Here is an 18083-nt window from a genome sequence, read left to right on the forward strand (position 1 = left end):
AAAAATAATTATATTTCTTAAAAAGGGGGATAGGATGGATATGCAGTTTTATTATACTCACCAAAAAATAATTAATTAAAGTTGGATGTAAAATATACTTAAGGCTCATGTATATAAAATTTTGCTCCCTGCGGTAATCTTAGCTAAATGACTCATACTTTCTTGAAACTACCCAAATGCCTAATTTGAAGCCAATCATAAAAATGAGGGTACTTTTTTATTCAGCAAAGATTTATTGATCATCCACTATCGGGGATTAAGGGTAACTACTAAATTAAAGTGCTTTTAATTTTTTAATGTTTATTTTTGAGAGAGAGAGAGAGAGTGATGTGAGCAAGGAAGGGGCAGAGAGAGAGACACACACACAGAATCTGGAGCAGGCTCCAGGCTCTGAGCTGTCAGTACAGAGCCTGACACAGAGCTAGAATCCACGAACCATGATATCATGACCTGAGCCAAATTCAAACGCTTAACCAACTGAGCCACCCAGATGCCCCTAAAACTTTTACTTAAGTAATTTCAGCAACAATGTGGGGCTCTAAGTCACGGCTCCAAGATCAAGAGTGGCATGATTTTCCAACTGAGCCAGCCAGGTGCCCCAGGGACCTACTAAATTACCATCAGCCTTTTCTCACCAGAATTTGGAAACCAAGAGATCGAGAAGCCAGGCAATTGAAAACAAAAATACACAGTCTGTGTGTGATACAAGTTGGACTGAAAGATACAAATTTCATCTCCAATTGACCTAGGAGGGATGTGACCCTGTGCACTATGGTAAGGACAGGTAGACCAAAATGTCTGCTTTTGAGGGGGAAGGATGCTTCCTATAATAGTGGGGAAAAGAGGAACCAAACTGCACAACATATAAAAATGATAAATTCAATAAGGGCAGGACTGCTCTTGGACTTGAATGGCTCACCCTACTCCTGGCCGTAGGCCATAATAATGTGTTCAGTTCACACTGCCAACTGTTAAAGTCACATCTGCAAGAGAGAGATTCTTTTTCTGCATTCAGCTTTCATTTCTCTATGCCGTTACTCCTAACTTTTCTTCCATATTACCTTTCCTATCAGCTAGGATAGTAACATCGGGACAACCTGGATCACCCAGGATTACCTTCCCATTTCAAGGTTCTTAATTTTATCACATCTGTGGTCCTCTTTGCCACAGAGGATAACATATTCACGGATTCTGGGTATTAAGCAGAGACGTCTCTGGCACCATTATTACACCTATTGCAACAGCCAGGTGTAGCAATGGCTTCCGGAAAAATCTCCACCACCTACTGTGCTAATTCTCTCACTGACATGACACAAAGGCGCCAGATCAGCAGCTTTCTCTCTCTATGACAATGTTCAATGGGTCCTGGCACCAGAGGTATGTTTGATGTGCAGGAGAAACAAGGATTGAAATGGACAGAAGCTCGTCTGTGGAAATTGCTCATCTGGCAATCTTACAGCATGTAGATGAAAGACATTTGCTACACATTTTCCTAGGTTTGACACAATACCAGGAATTTAAATCATATCACAGTGAGTTCTTATACCTAGGGCCATTTTGTGAGCTTAAATGATACTCACATCCAGAGCCAACTTAGTCCACATGTGGCTAAGAGAGTTTTAACAGCCTCAATACATGAATCCAAGAGGTTTGCCTTCCATAGTTTCCTCAGGTGACTGCAGCTAAGAAAACATGAAATACAACAGACCTGGTTGCAGCCATTTTTTTCCCCTTTCTGCCAACATCAGCTTGGTATTAACAGTTTGTTAATGCCTGAACTTCACATACTCATGCCCCCTGCCCCCTGTGCATGGAACTTAGGTGCAATTTAAAGTCCTGGCATGAAACCATGAAGCCATGACTATAAAACACCTTATTAAAAAAAAAAAAAAAAAAAAAGGCAAATGACTGCCAATATTTGAAAATCCTGTCTCCATAATTTGAAAATCCTGAATATGAAAATGAGAATAATATATTTCCCTTAAATCAAGCCTTTTCTTCTACTGATGTCTTACAAGTCCTCAAGCTGCCCAGTGGCTGTGAAGGTCTTTGTGTGTCCAGGGCCCGTGTGATTCTATATCAAGGTACCTCTACCTGCACCCTATGGACTGTATTTGTTGAGTCCCACACAAGTTTCTTAGCTGGTATCCTTCTGAAGGTTGGTTTTTGCCTAAGATAACCTACCAGTATGAAAGCATTTTCTTGTCTGTTAAGATAGCCAGAGGGGCACCTGGGTGGCTCAGTCGGTTGAGCGGCCAACTTCAGCTCAGGTCATGCTGTCACAGCTTGTGGGTTCAAGCCTCGTGTCAGGCTCTGTGCTCACAGCTTGGAGCCTGTAGCCTGCTTCAGATTCTGTGTCTCCCTCTCTCTGTGCCCCCTCGCCCCTCCACTCACACTCTCTCTCTCAAAAAAAATAAATAAATAAATATATAAACACTAAAATTGTTTTTTAAAAAAGATGCCCAGAATTGGATTGACTTACCAAAGGGAAAATTTTGAACTTTTTCAAAGAAAACTTCAAATTTTCTAGCAAAGCCACTTCATACTCCAAGGCCAGAAGCCTGGAGTCCAACCTCTACTTGAAGCTTTGATAACTTCCTGTTAACATGGGTCCCAAATTCCAACTTATGTCTATTTCTCAAGATTCCCCAATAAAGAGCCAGAGTTTGGTATTTAGACTTTCTCAAATCATTCAACTTTTTTTTTTTTTTTTTTCTGCAAAGCAGTCAAGAAGATAGGTCACTAGGTATCACTTTTATTACTAATGAAAGTTATATCAGAAGAGAAGTATTTGATTGTTAATCAACAATAGGATAAAACCAAATCTCCAAAGTGAAGATTTCATTTTTCCACTCAGCAAACAGCAGTGCTAAATGATCCCAGGTCCCCTCCTGTCATATGGGATTGAGATTACAGGGGATGAGGCCACAGCACATGCTCTCACTGGGTGGGCTGCCTCGTAGTAAAAGAAGTAAAGCAGCAGAGACTGGCCCCCCATTCCTCATCCCAGAGTCACGGTAGTTACAGAATTGCTTTTCCCCGGGGAGGAGGGAGTGACAAGAGGAGTCTTGTCCTGCTAGGTGTTCTTCCTTAGGTAAATGTAAAGGGCACAAAGGAAAGTCAACTCTCCCATCCAGGCCTCTTTTGTGCCTGGAATTATTCTAGGTAGTCATGAATGGCATCTACTATTTACTGTTTGTACATGTAAGTGATTAAAATTCATCTCATTATGTCAAGATAGCATGGAAATTTTCCAAAATCAAAATGCACAGTTAAAAATAAGCTTGTGCTCCCAGTGTTACAAGATTGTGTCCAAAATAAACTAAATAGCCCATAAATTCACGTCAAAGTCAACCAGGAACATACAAAAAAGACTAGTCAAACTGGCTGTTTAGCCACTATAATGACCTTTGAGATAAATATTATGGTTGATTCTTAAGAACTTTAAATGAGAAAAAGAAAAAAAAAATCATCCCAATACCAGAATTTAAAAATTAAAAAAAAAAAAAAAAAAGCAGTACCCTTTCTTATAAACAGATTATTCCCTTTGGAAAAGTGGAAAAGATACGTTTTTCATTTAGAAAATATTTGCCTGTTTTTGGATAATATCAGTTACCACAAAGTAATATGATGATAAATTCCTTCTATGATTCATCTTGAAAATTACTTGAACTTCACACTGGAAATCCTATGTCTGTAGCTACTTTCTATTTCAATAACCGTTAAGAGAAAAATATTCTGCAGCATCTCAAGAGGAAAGATTTAAGAAATGTGAAACTCCTGCACAGCTCATCCTCCCACGCTCGTTAAAAGACAAATTATCCACTTTCCCCAAAGTAATTCAAGAATCTCAGGACAGTTCATAGAGGAACAGGGTATTTCTACATACAGACTTCATATTGCTCTGCAATACCAAAAAAATTCTGTCTGTGCCTTTGCACACCACCTAAACCACTCCTCAGAGTAAGACCATTACGCTCTGGCCGTTATCCTACAAGGTTTCTTTCGGTAGCACTGTGGTTGACCATTTTAAACTAACTCTTATACCTTCCATTCCATTTCTGCTCTCTTACAGGCCTCTGCTTCTTTGGCCAAAAGTACCGGCTTGTTTCAACAAAGTTTAAAAGCTGCCCTGGCAGGATATTTCAAATAGAAATGGATCCAGCTACTTGCTAAAGGTCAACAACACTTGACGGGATCGGCAAGATTTTCCCAACTTTTTCCAACAACCGGCACTGTATTATACAACAGCTTTCTTTAAAATACTTGTGTTTACTGAGCATGCAGCATATTACTCTATGATAAGTCAGGAACACTATCCCATATGGAAACTGGTACCACAATAAGGTGCTAGATAACAACACAACAACAACAACAACAAAACAGGCACTGGCTTATTACTGTTTTGGTAACAAGGCACCAAAGAGACTCATATTTTAGGGTAGAAAGCTGAGGACCTTGGAAAAGCCTTGAAAATACTTGGTAAATCTGTCACATATGATAAATTAACAAGTGGACTGTGTCATTTTTGCAGGGTGGGAATAGAAAAGACAAGGTTCTTGCGTTCACTGTCTCTAACTGCTTTTATTAAGGAATTACAGAAAAAGAAGATTAACTGGGGGCAATAATTGGCCAGTCTGCAAGCAGAGATGTGAGGAAATAGGGAGGTCGGATATTGAGGTTATTCGGAAAAAGACAACTGTTCTTCACTGGCAGAAGTTACAAATGTTGCTCAAAGCCTCCTTCAGAGGACCCATGAAGCCATTTCAGGCAAATAAAGAGAGCGAGCTCTGAGGCAATGGTCCGATTCAAGATGTTGCCTAGTTTATGAGATGACCCCAGGGCAGCCAGAATTAAGATGAGAAAGTCTCGGTTAAACTTTTTTTCCCCTTAATTTATTCTTTCTTGGTCAAATAAGTAAGGCAAACTTGAAACATTTCTCCAGAAAAGAGCTCTGGGAAAAACGGTAGTATCCTGAACCTACTTGGGGTAAATACATTGGAAACCTAGTATGTTTTTGAGGAATTTATGTGTTTAATGAAACCACACACCTGACCTGTAAAAGTATGCCTACAAGAGCTCTCATGGATATCAGAGACAAGAGCTTCCAAAGATCTACAGTAACCCAGAAAGTAATGTTCAACATTCATTTTATACAGAGTCAAGGAGAAAGGCACCTGGCTGGCTCAGACAGTAGAGCATGTAACTCTTGATCTCAGGGATGTGAGTTCAAGCCCCATGTTGGGCATGGAGCCTACATTAAAAAAAAACAAAAATATATATATGTATAAACATACATACACATATATACGTACATACACCTACATATATACGTACATACACCTATATGCATATATAGATCAAGGAGAATAAAGAATAAGGATATGTCTCTTGGAGAGCCAAGCAGCTACATCACCGCCAGAAACATTGCTATCCAGTAAGATTTCATAACTGCTATGCATCTGCTCTGTTCCTCATTCTTACTTATTCTAAATGGAAGATATTCACATGAACCTTGTTACTGCATTGGCGTTTTACATGTGAGAGGGTATAGAAGCTGTCTTTGAAATTTTAAGTTGAAAAGTGGGCAATGAGGAGCCTCACATCTGAAGGAGAAAAGTATCTCTCTCAAGACCCTGCATGCTGAGCTGGATGCTCTCAGCACACGGCACTTTGGGTTGTCTCTTAGAATGGGGTCCAAGTATTTCTATGTGTGGAAGGTAAGCAATGTGCATCTATTTACATGCTTGGAGAATGGACTTTGGGTGACTTCTGGGTGTTTCCCTAATTTTGTTTTGTTTTTGTTTTGTGGTTAAGGTCACTGTTTGCTTTATTTCTGGTCTCTAGATAAAGGTGTGGTCTATATCTAGCTTTCAGAAAAGGGCTGTAAATAAAACTGTTGGATGAAACTTCCAGGTCCTTACAGATGCTTAGCTGAGCTCTCCTTTTTCTTTTTTGCTGGCTAAAATGTGTGTCGCACAGAATTGCAATAAGAGCCGTGTGAGGAGGTGACAGTCTCCTGCTCTCCTACGGTCTTGGACGACCCTCTGGAGCCAGATATACCTTCACACTTTGGCTGAGGTAAGAGAGAAATGCACATCTGTCTTTTTGATCCACTGTCATATGCCTTCTCTTTGCTATAGCTACTTAGCTTTACCCTTAATACAGCAATAATAGTTAGGAAAGGCACTAAAAGAGTAAACAGTCCCCAAAGTGGGAAATTTGGTCTCTGCAAAGGTACCTTGTTAATTTCCACTGGCTCTTGTCTTCTTTGTCCTTTAGTTATCAGTGGAAAGAGTCCTCCATGGCTCAGTCCCCAAACTAGAAAATTTGGTCTTTGCAAATATATATCTTGTTAATTTCCACTGGCTTTTGTCTTCTTTGTCCATTATTATCAATGGAAAAAGCCCTAGATGGCTGTGGCCATGCTTGCCATCACTTCAAAAGGATCACGGAGATAAGCCTTCTGCAATCTCAGTAAAACACAGATTCCTTTTAAGAAAAAGTAAATTCAGTCTGTTCCTGCTATTCCATCCAACTTAAGAGATAACCAGTTAAGAAGATGAAGCCATGAGGTTTCCACAAACATTTGTTTCCACTCCCTCACAAGTTTTAGGTGGGGAAGAAAAATTGTGCCTACTTTATATGCTGACCCTCAATACTATCTATTAATCCATCTTAATATTTTTATGAAATCTTTTTGTGTTGAAGCTCTTGGGCCACACACTGGGAAGTATCATACAGCTTGAAAAGGTTCCTCATGCCAGTCCCTCCACATGTATTTATAAAGACAGAAAAGTACAAGATATGGCACTTGTCAGTCCCTGATGCACTGCCAGGCAGGCCGGAGATGGCTGATAGAGGAGGCATGCTATGAATCTGAAGTGACTCCCAAAGCTATATGCAGAAGTAGCAGGTTTGAGGGATGAAGAGAGTTTATATTACGGAAAGACAGTTGTTTTTCCATATAGGGAAGATGGAGAAAGCAAAGACTTCCAGTTATTCCTTAGTTCATTCCTCATCTATTTATCAAGCACCTATCACATGCTGGAAACTGTAGCAGAATTTGGACACAGGGAAAACTTGCCTTTGAGAGGAAGAAAGGAAGAAAGGAAGAAAATATTAGCAGACAAAATAATGGTATGCCAGGAAGGAAGACAACAGAAGTTATGTCAGTGCCATGAAGGACAGAAAAGGAGGTGACTTAAATAGGGTCCACTAATTGTCTCAGGAAAGGGCATTTCATTTGTGAACTGAAGGATAAAAAAGTCAGTAACCATGGTGGAGAGAAGCATTTACAGGTAGCAGGAATATCACCTGCAAAAAGTGTTAAGAGTTGAAAATCTGAGTGTGTTTTGATATAAGAGACTGAGGTGGGGTTGGTGGGTTGAACAGGAGGGAGTGGTTCTCATAAGATGAGAATGAAAAACAAGAAAGAGCTGCTGCACACAGAACCTTGAGATCACAATAAAGAATCAGGAGGCAATGTATTTGCCTCAGAGGACAGCTTTGGATATGGGAAGGCCAGAGGAGAAAGACCACATATAAAGACTACATCCTTGGGGAAAATAACAGAAATGTTTACAGTGGCTCATTTTAAGGGGGGGGAGTGCCTGAAGGCAAACAAATTTAAATATTACTTGTTACAATATGGGACCAATCACAGTGTTGAGCAGGGTCACATCTAATGAGATCAATGTGTTTGGACGTGGGGGTAGAGCAGGATAAGGATATGGGGAAGGAAGCTATTGCCAAGGCCCAAAGAAAAAAATTAGCATATGAGTAATAAAAGGAACAGAGTGATCACAACAAGATACTCTGAGTGAGAAGACTCTGTGGGACCTGGAGAGTAACTGGCTGAGACATCAAGGAGAAAAATGGTCAGAAATAACTCCAAATAATTCCAAATTTCCTATGTGAATCACTGGGAAAAGAACAGTTGCTTTCATAATAGACAAATACACAGTATTCATAATAAATACATAGAATGAAATCACCTTATAGCAGAAAAAGATGGCAAACATATATAACAAAGATGACCTTTTATTCTCTCATCTTAATTAAAGTTTATTGAAGTAATCACAGTTTAAGTAACACCCATCAAGAGGATTTGGAACCTGGCCCTGTCAGTATGTACAATGACCTTGGTATTTGATTGTTCCCTCTGATTGGTTCAAGGTGATGAAAGAAGAAGGGAGATGGGCCAGTCACGTGAATGGCATGTTTATCCAGGTGAGCAAGAAATTACCTCACTGCATGGTATTGGAATGGACTCCAGGAGTCTAAAGAGAAGAGCGTGCATTTGTGGTGGGGGGAATGAATCCACCTGTACCCTTTCTTCTAGAACCTGTAAATCATCTCTGCTGGCATGACAGTCATTGTTACCGCTGGAATGTCCAGGACCTCCTGGAAAAGCTGTCTGCCCAGAGTGTTCATTGCTCTCTATAAGTGCTACAGTAGGACTCTCCAACCATCGGGCTCAGCACAGAAGAAGCCCACCCATCTCTGACAGCGGGAGGAGGCGATCTTCCAGCCACTGATAGTTGGTGCTTGGCCTGGCCGAAGGCTGAGACAACAACGGCACTCAGCAATTTGCTGAGCAGATGTGAAATCTGAGATTTTGGTAGCTCACCCTGACAGGTAGTTCAGTTTCAGTTTCATCTTATGCTAAATTACGTAAAACAGCAGGGAAGGATGGCCACGCCTACTGTGTCCCCACAAATAGCTGGGCAAGTAAAATACATCCCCCCTCTCCCATACATACAAGTGCAATCCCCTGTCTCAGGCAATCCCAACTTTCTGTATGTGGCAAAAGCAAAGGAGAAGAGCCAGGGCAGAGACTTTATAAGCCTCTACAGACATTCTCACACTTGCATGTGGCACAGGGGCCCTCCACAAGACATGCTATTCTAGGGGACAGGGACTTAGTGTTTCATGGGGACAAGGTTTCAGTTTTGCAAAATGGAAGAATTTTGACAATTGACAGTGGTGATGGCTGCATACAATGTGGATGTACTTAATGCCACTCAATATTTACTTAGAATGGGTAAAATGGCAAGATTTTGTTACATGGATGTTACTGCAATTTTAAAAAGTTTGTTTTAAAGCTTTCTCACACACACACACACACACACACACACACACACACAAACACACACCAAAACCCACACAATCAAGAAGTCTTCAGTGAACAAATGGATAAATAAACTGTGGTACACTGGGGCAATGGGGCATTTTTCAGTGCTAAAGGAAAAAATGAGGAATCATGAAAAGCCATGGAAGAACTAGAAACGCATATCACTGGGTGAAAGAGGCCTGTCTGAAAAGACTACAACCTATATGATTCGCACTCTATGACATTCTGGAAAAGGCAAAACCATGGAGACACTAAAAAGATCAGTGGCTGCCAGGGGTTGGGGGAGGAGGAGACGAACAGGCAGAACAGAGGACTTTTAGGACACTGCACACACTCTGTACACTATAATGACAGAAACATGCCATTGTACTTTGGTTCAAACCCACAGAATGTCCGGCACCAAGGGCGACGTGCAATGTAAAATATGGACTCTGGATGGTGATGATGTGTCAGTGAAGGTTCATCAGTTGTAACAATTGTCCCACTTCGGTGGAGGCTGCTGATAATGGGGTATGCCGTGCCTATGTGGGGGCAGGGCATGATGGGAAATCTCTGTATTTCATGCTCAATTCTGCTGCGAACTTAAAGCTGCTCTAACAAATAGGCTTAATAAAAATATATATATCAAGGAAAAAATAAAGTTCTCCTTGATCTCTAGCACTGATTTCAATTAGCATCTTCATGTTATGTAAGTATATACAAATATAAACTGATTATAAACGCCTCAATCTCTAGCATACTACAACAATAAAACCAAACCAAATTTACAAGTCAAAGGCAAACAAAACGGCAAGGATGATAAAACCCGAGCTACTGTTAATTTAATGTGATACAAGCTGTGGCACTGCTGAAATTGAATGGTTGCTGAGAACATAACTGTGGAAGCAGGTGCAGGTGTGCTGAACTTGGCATTCAAAACTTCAGAGTGATGTTCTCGACTGTAATCCCCCTCACCTCACCACCCACACGTGCTGCTCTCTTTCTGGAAGAACAATGTTCATCCAACAACCTGTGTTGAAATCATTTGGTGTTCTTTGGATAAAGACATCATTTATGTTCTGATTTCATCTCTCTTTTTCTCCCTTTACTTGAGATAAGCCAAGGTTACCAACTGGTGCCAAGGGAACTGTAAACACAAACAAAGGCACTGAGACCTCACAATGAGCATTGCTAAAGACAGCCATCTTGGGGCGCCTGGGTGGCTCAGTCGGGTAAGCGGCTGACTTCGACTCAGGTCAAGATCTCATGGTTCGTCGGTTTGAGCCCAACGTCAGGCTCTGTGCTGACAACTCAGAGCCTGGAGCCTGCTTCACATTCTGTCTCCCTCGCTCTCTGCCCCTACTCTGCTCGTACTCTGTCTCTGTCTCTTAAAAATGAATAAACTTCAGGGCACCTGGGTGTCAGCTCAGTCAGCTAAGCATCAGACTTCAGCTCAGGTCATGATTGCATGGTTCATGGGTTCAAGCCCCGTGTCAGGGTGGGTCTGTGTTGACAGCTAGCTCAGAGCCTGGAGCCTGCTTCTGATTCTGTGTCTCCCTCTCTCTCTGACCCTCCCCTGCTCATGCTGCCTCTCTCTCTCTCTCGTCTCTCTCTTTCAGAAATAAAAAACATTTAATTTTTTTTAAATGAATAATAAACATCAAAAGAAATTTTAAAAAAAGTTAGCCACCTTGATAACACAGGGCATGCTTCATTCATTTTTAGATTACCATCAGGAGAAATATAAAAAGTAAGAAGAAACAATATGGTAGAAGATCAGCCAAATACCAAAAAATGTGTCTGTAAACCTTCACATTGGATTCATTGACAGTTGGACCAATACTGAAATATTTTCATATACTTCCAGGAATATGTTCAGCTGAGATCAGAGGCAAAGAAATATAAATAGTAGTTGACACAGGATTTAAATGCAGTTCAATGAGTTATTATTTAATCACACTGTGAGAGTGAAAAGGAAAAATAAAATCTTCCAGCATGTTTTCTTCTCCTGCAAAAAGGATCAGGTTGGGTCCGCAATCCATTCTATCTTTAAAACTCTATTTTTAATACAATAGTTTTTTGGTTGTCACATCCATACATTAAGTATAATGAATTTTTAATTGCAATAATTTTTAAAAGACAATGTTAGCACTGTATGCTAGAGCACTACACAGCCTAAATGAAATCAGTGTCAAATAGTAATATATATTAGCTATCAATGTTTTAAGCTCAGGCTTCTCAGAGCCAACCATGAATAGATTTTTGTACTTTTTTTTTTTTTAGCAGAGACCAGAACAAAATTATGCTCCCCCAGGTAGTGCAATCCTGAGCTTAATAAATTAACTGTATTTCTTCTTTTCTAAAAATTGTTTATTTATTTTTTATTTATTTGGAAAAAGAGAGTAGGGGAGAGGCAGAGAGAGAGAGAGAAACCAAGCAGACTCCATGCTGTCAGCACATAGCCCGAGGCAGGGCTCAATCCCATGAACCTTGAGATCATGACCTGAGTCGAAGCCAAGAGTCAGATGTTTAACCAACTGAGCCACCAGGCGACCCATCAACTGTATTTCTCTTACAAATTTCCTGCATATCCTATAAAAATGACATATACTGATACATACTAGGGATCTATAAATATCTTCAGTAAACGGTGAGATAGTAAATATGTTGGTCTTTGCAAGCCACGTAAGCAGCTATTTAACTCTGCCATTGCAGCAAAAGGCAGGCATAGACAACACGTAAATAAATAACCTAGGATACGTTCCAATAAAACAGGTAGCCAACTGAATTCAGCAAAGGGCTGACATTTACTAATCTGTAGTACATAGGAAGAACCCAATATGATAATGTGAATGTAAGAACAGAAAGAATAATTCTGATATTCCTGTAGTAGTAGTTCAGATGTTGAAAGACTGACACCCCAGAGTTTAAAGCATCTGACTTTAATAAAAAATTGTTCACAGTTTCTTAAATGTTTTAATGTACAGTATCCTGTGTATGGAAATTAACTTGATACAGTGCAAATGTGTTTCTCTTCTCACTTGGATTAAGCATAAACTTTGTAAGGCATAATCTAATTTCTTTCAACATCTTCCTTGACATTACAAGTTGAAGAGAGACTCAGAATAATTTGGGGTCAGTGTACAGTTAAATTTTGCAGAGTATTTTTTTTTCTATCACGAGCAATCATGGAGAAAAAAAACTGATTGACTTTTTGCAAAGCAAATTTAGTAATTTTTAAGAATTTTTAATAGTAAAATTTCTTTCTTCTCCTTAGCCAGAATGTTATCTGCTTTAATGTAAGTTATTTTTTTCTTCAAGGTTTTGCTGCACTTAGAAGTCACACATCATCTTCCTCTACTGATAAAAATGTGGACATTCTGTCAATTTCAAATAAGGATCAATGCAGAAAATGCCCTTGTACAAAAAGTAGCTTTAGCCTCATGTACTAGAAAACTGCTTACTATCTTCACTTACTTTAAAAATAGACACTGATCTATAGTGAATTAAATGCATTTATGTCATATCAAATTAAGACTTACTATCCAAGGTTAAGTCATCATGACAGTTGTGAATGGAATGAAATTTTACTTATAGGTTAAAAGATGTGTTTTTCAGTCACTGTTTTAATGAATACAGTTTCAACCTCATGTTTAATCTAAAATCATTTAACTATGAATAATAATATCTTTTTTTAATGTTTATTTATTCTTTGAGAGAGAGAGAGAGTATGAGCAGGGGAGGAGCAGAGAGAGACACACACACAGAATCCAAAGCAGGCTCCAGGCTCTGAGCTGTGAGCACCGACCTCAACGCAGGGCTCGAACTCACAAACTGCAAGATCGTGACCTGAGTCGAAGTCAGACATTCAACCAACTGAGCTATCCAGGTGCCCTGAACAATAATAATATCTTAAAAATAAACTGATCCAAAAGGAAATGATGTATCATACTGCCCCTGATTCAGAAAGATAGTAGATAAAAATGTTCTTAACTGTTGACATTGAAGACAAATTAAATTTGGGTTCCATAATCACACTGCTATTCAGGAAATGCAAAAAGAAATGCAAAAGAAATCCTGATGCTCAACAGTAAACACTATTTTAAGTCTCCCTGATTATATGTAATATGTGCCTCTTCTCTCAAGGGGTTTATAGAGATTTAGACAGCCTGTAAGATTAAGTGAGGAATTAAACATTTACATTTTAGGATCATCAAGAAATTTAAGCCGATCTATTCTATTTATTAACATGCAGTCTTCCTTCAAAGCTTCAGATTTGGATTTAAACAATATTTTTATGAAGAATCAACAATGCAAATATATTTCATTTTAGTTCTGGTAGATGATGACAAGGTACGGAATGATATGGAAAGCGCCAAGTGAAAAGTGAAAAAAAATAGGTAAAGTTATGAAACTGTGTCTTGTTTTGCAATACCCTAAGATGTGACTACAATTTTCAGGCAGCACAGGTACCAAAGATGAGTTTCAGATTCACAGAGAGACACAAATAATGGTCAGAAAACAGGTGAGGCAAAAATCTTTAAAATCCCTAGAAGAAAGTAATGGGAAAAGCAGGATTTCTGGACAGTTCTTAAGTGACCAAGATTTTACCCACCCCACCAAAATCAGAGGACAATGTGTTGGAGAATGTTTTACATGTAAAGAATAAGGGTATGTTTGAAATCTGGGGAAAAAAAATCACATCTTTTTTTTTTGTAAACTGGAATAACCATCTTCTTGTGCAACGTGACTATAAATGATGCCTCTCATGGCAGGGCAGAGAAATGCTATGAACCCAAGATCAGTCCTTCTCCAAGTGCGCGGTGTTCAGAGCATTTTCTCCCACTGATGAAGCTGTTCTGTATGTTTGCTTGGAGATCCTACATCTACTGGAGAATATTTGAATTGCTGAGTTCAAGGTGACTTTGGCCAATCTGTATACATTTCTCCCGGTTTTTCCGTTGTATCTGACACTCTCTTGATTTTTATCACAGAGAGTGCACGCAAATTAAGTTTCCAAATAAGACACCCTAAGATCACTCATTTCAAAATAAATCAATAGCACAGAATTATCAAGGGACTCGGGGTCAGAAGCTCTAGGTTAAAATACCAAACTCTCCAAGCAGCTAGGCAATTAGCAATGCTGATGTGGTTAAATTCTTTCTCTCTCCATATCTCTCTCTGCATATTTATCTGATCCAACTCTCGGGAAGGAGTTTTATTTTTTAAAATAAGACAAGATCTGTGAAAGTACTTAGCCAACAGAGAAGTCCCTACATAGGAACAGTCAAGGGGATGGAACATTAGAGGCACCAGAATGGGAGGCAGAAGACCAGGTCCTAGCTCCACGCTTAATTTGAGCCATCCACGTGATGCTGAGGAAGCCACAGCAGAGCAGCAGCGGCAGAATCGATGGAGATGTGGAGACGGACAGGGCTGCCTTCAAGTCATTAACTGCATACCACTGAATGTAATTATTATTGTTTCCCTCAGTGCCCAAATTTGTAAAGGGTAGATGCTAAACCTTCGGGAAGTTTCTGTGGGAATTAAATTACATAGAGTTGGTAAGGCACACGCCACAGCGATCAGCGCTAAGTGGCTTCTCTGTGATGGAGCTTTCCCGTGGGACACGAGGTAGGTGATGGTGAACCTACCATCTGTGCTGGCAGGGAAACCTTCAGCATGTCCTACACGTGTGAAATCGGATTGCCTCGCTATTTCCCCTCTGAACATGTCTATCCAACCTGCACGGAATCCACACACTTTATTCCTCCTGCAAGGCTGAAGTCCAACCCCACCTTCGGGAAGTCTCCCATCCTCAGCCACCTTCTCCTCTGAACCCTCCAGCAATGGCTGCCTTCAACCCATAATTACCTCTGCCGTATTACCAATGCCGCACTTCTCTGCTTTTTGAATTCTTTTTTTTTTTTTAATATTTTTATTTATTTCTAGGAGAGAGAGAGAGAGAGAGCGTGAGCAGGGGAGGGTCAGAGAGAGAGGGAGTCACAGACTGAAACAGGCTCCAGGCTCTGAGCTGGCAGTCAGCACAGAGCCCGACGCGGGGCTCGAACCCACGAACCGCGAGATCATGACCTAAGCGAAAGTCGGACGCTTAGCCGACTAAGCCACCCAGGCGCCCCTCTGCTTTTTGAATTCTTATTGATTGATTTCTTGGCTTTTTATTTTTTACGTGTCCTATTTACCTCTATGTTGTATAGTTCCTCACAGTGTCTTCAGTAATGCAGGCTCCAAGAGGAAGATTTTTATCTCGGCTGGTGTGATTTTCCCACATGTGCACCGGAACTCATGGTCTCCATTTCTCTGCAGGCCCACCAAAAGAGATGTAACTATAAAATACGTATTGTTCTTTTTCTCTCAGCCTGTATTTTCAAAATGCATTTGCATGCGCTGGGTCACTTCATCCTCTACCATCCCCCAAAATGATAGAGAAGTACACACAGTGCCACCTCTTAAGGTGGGAAATTCATTCATCAGGAGATGCTGATCAGACGTGACCAACACTTCACAGAAAGGTCACTGCTGCCTCGTTATCCCTCCTTGTTTTCATTAAATAAACCTCTTGACCCAAAAGTCACATTAAAGATAGTTTTTCTCAGAATGAAAAATCAAAACCTTAAACTAATGTTCTACAACTATATACACCTTAGTATTTCAATGGAAAAATGAAAACATTTACTTTGCATATTCAGACACGTGTGCACTGACCTTTACTTGAAAAGTTTGTTGTGCGCACGTACAGATGCAGCAGCATATATTCTGTGACTTTGAAAAGTAGGAGCGAGCTGGGTACAGTCCTACAACTGTGAATGTAGCCAAACTGTGTGTGTGTGTGTGTGTGTGTGTGTGTGTGTGTGTGTGTGTGTTATTTTCTACCGGGGACTTTTACACACTTGACAAAGCAGACTGTTCTTTACACAATATATTACTGAGTTTGACCCACAGCAAATTCCCTGGTCAAGAGCTTCTGAAGCATTCTTTTTTGTCTTGCTGAAGCTTGGATCTAGTTACTAGTTCAATATAGGCAAAAAAAGATGCTGATGTTACAAAAATAAACCAAACAGCTACAGAAATAATTAATAAGGCTTCTTGGCCATTGATCAGCCCCACAGCTGTGCTCATATTAAGTGCAAGACAATTTTTGTCGGAAAGAACTACCTCAAGGCATGGCATGATACGAAGACGGGAGGTGAAATAAAACGTAAATAACTTGAATATTCACTTGCTCTGACCATGCTGGAACACCATTAAATGTTCTTAAATGTGGGGCACCTGGGTGGCTCAGTCGGTTGAGCCTCTGACTTCAGCTCAGGTCATGATCTCATGTCTCATGGGTTCGAGCCGCACATCACAGCTCAGAGCCTAGAATCTGCTTCAGTTTCTGTGTCTCCCTCTCTCTTTGCCCCTCCCCAACTCATTCTCTCTCTCTCTCTCTCTCAAAAATAAACAAACATTAAGAAATTGTTTTAAATGTTCTTACAAGTAACAGTTTTGGTTTTTTTTTTGTTTTTTATTTATTTCTAGGAGAGAGAGAGAGAGAGACAGTGTGAGCAGGAGAGGGTCAGAGAGAGAGGGAGTCACAGATTGAAACAGGCTCCAGGCTCTGAGCTGGCAGTCAGCACAGAGCCCAACGCGGGGCCCGAACCCACGAACCGCGAGATCATGACCTAAGCAAAAGTCGGACACTCAACTGACTAAGCCACCCAGGCGCCCCAAGAAATTGTTTTAAATGTTCTTACAAGTAACAGCTTTTTTTTTTTTTTAGGTGCAGAGGTATTAATTTATCAAATGCGATAAAACTCCCTAGTTTTGCATTTTAACATCTCCTGAGGCCAGAGTACAGCAAACTCATTCTCAAAACTTAAGCAGGTTAGTATTTTGACCACCACCTTGTGAGGATGACTGGTCAACAACATTACAACAGAAGATGTGGTCACATGACAGCATTGAGCCAGAACAGCCCTTATTCACCGAAAGTATCTTCAAGAACTCATTCGACAAAGGTGGAAAGATGGTTCTATTCCTTGTAAGTAATTAAAATACTGTTGAATCTGACTACGTTTTCACCTGGCAGATTAGCATATTTTTACTTCACCATGAGAACAAATTAAAAACGCTTGGGCACAGTGATGAAATTAAATGGCACTGTTTTCAGTTAGGCAAGTGCCCTTTGCATCTCCAGATGTGAGTGCCTAAGTACAGCACAGTCACAGCACTCTGACTAAGTGGGATGGAACCATTTAATACACCATAGAGGAGAGGATCATGTCCCAACTGGCTTCAAATAAACTGTTTTTCAGTTAAAGTACAGGCATCTTTTACTCAAAATAATGTTCATATTTAGAACACATGGTTTAGTTACTGGAAATGGAAGAAATGGACTCTTCTTATACTATTAATACAGCTACATTTGGATTTAGTAGTTATTTATACGACATCCTGGGAATGCTTCTAGGATTTACAACATTATTTATAGGAGAAAAAGTGTTCTGAATTCAACCAACCATTTACAAATGGACTGCTGGAAATTTCCTAATAAACCCACCCCATGACAATATACAGTGTTGTTTAGTATTTGGAGTAGTGTTTTATTGTGCACTGAAATTTTACCTGTAGTGATAATATGACTTGCATAAGCATGAGGCATTAAGAGCAAGAGAATGATGACCTTGGATGAAACCCTAAGATGCTGGTGAAAATTTTCCAGTGTGTTTGAATCTTATGGAGTTATTTATAGGAAGTAAGGAAAGTGCCTTCCTAGGTACTTCCACATATGTGATAGGAATACTGCAGAACCGGAAAATGACAAACTCATGCACTTAGATTCAAGGGGCCACAAAAGACCTATTTCAGTGAAAATTCTCCATCAAAGTGTACTTTAGAACCCCGGCCCCACCCTGGGTAAAGAAATAGAGATTATCGCATTCTATCTCAGAACTCAGGCATGGTG

The 18083-nt window shown here is 40.1% G+C and overlaps 1 long non-coding RNA gene across 1 annotated transcript in view; it reads right to left on the bottom strand.

The window, feature by feature from the left end:
* Positions 1 to 15326: 15326 nt before the first annotated feature.
* LOC120235979 overlaps positions 15327 to 18083 on the bottom strand; it is a 139835-nt gene continuing 137078 nt past the window's right edge. The window contains exon 3 of the long non-coding RNA XR_005529558.1: positions 15327 to 15436. This is a non-coding gene — a long non-coding RNA (uncharacterized LOC120235979). The remainder of the gene's footprint in view (positions 15437 to 18083) is intronic.

The sequence above is a fragment of the Hyaena hyaena genome, unplaced genomic scaffold, assembly GCF_003009895.1.
Source record: "Hyaena hyaena isolate Hyena2069 unplaced genomic scaffold, ASM300989v1 scaffold_142, whole genome shotgun sequence".
NCBI lineage: Eukaryota > Metazoa > Chordata > Mammalia > Carnivora > Hyaenidae > Hyaena > Hyaena hyaena.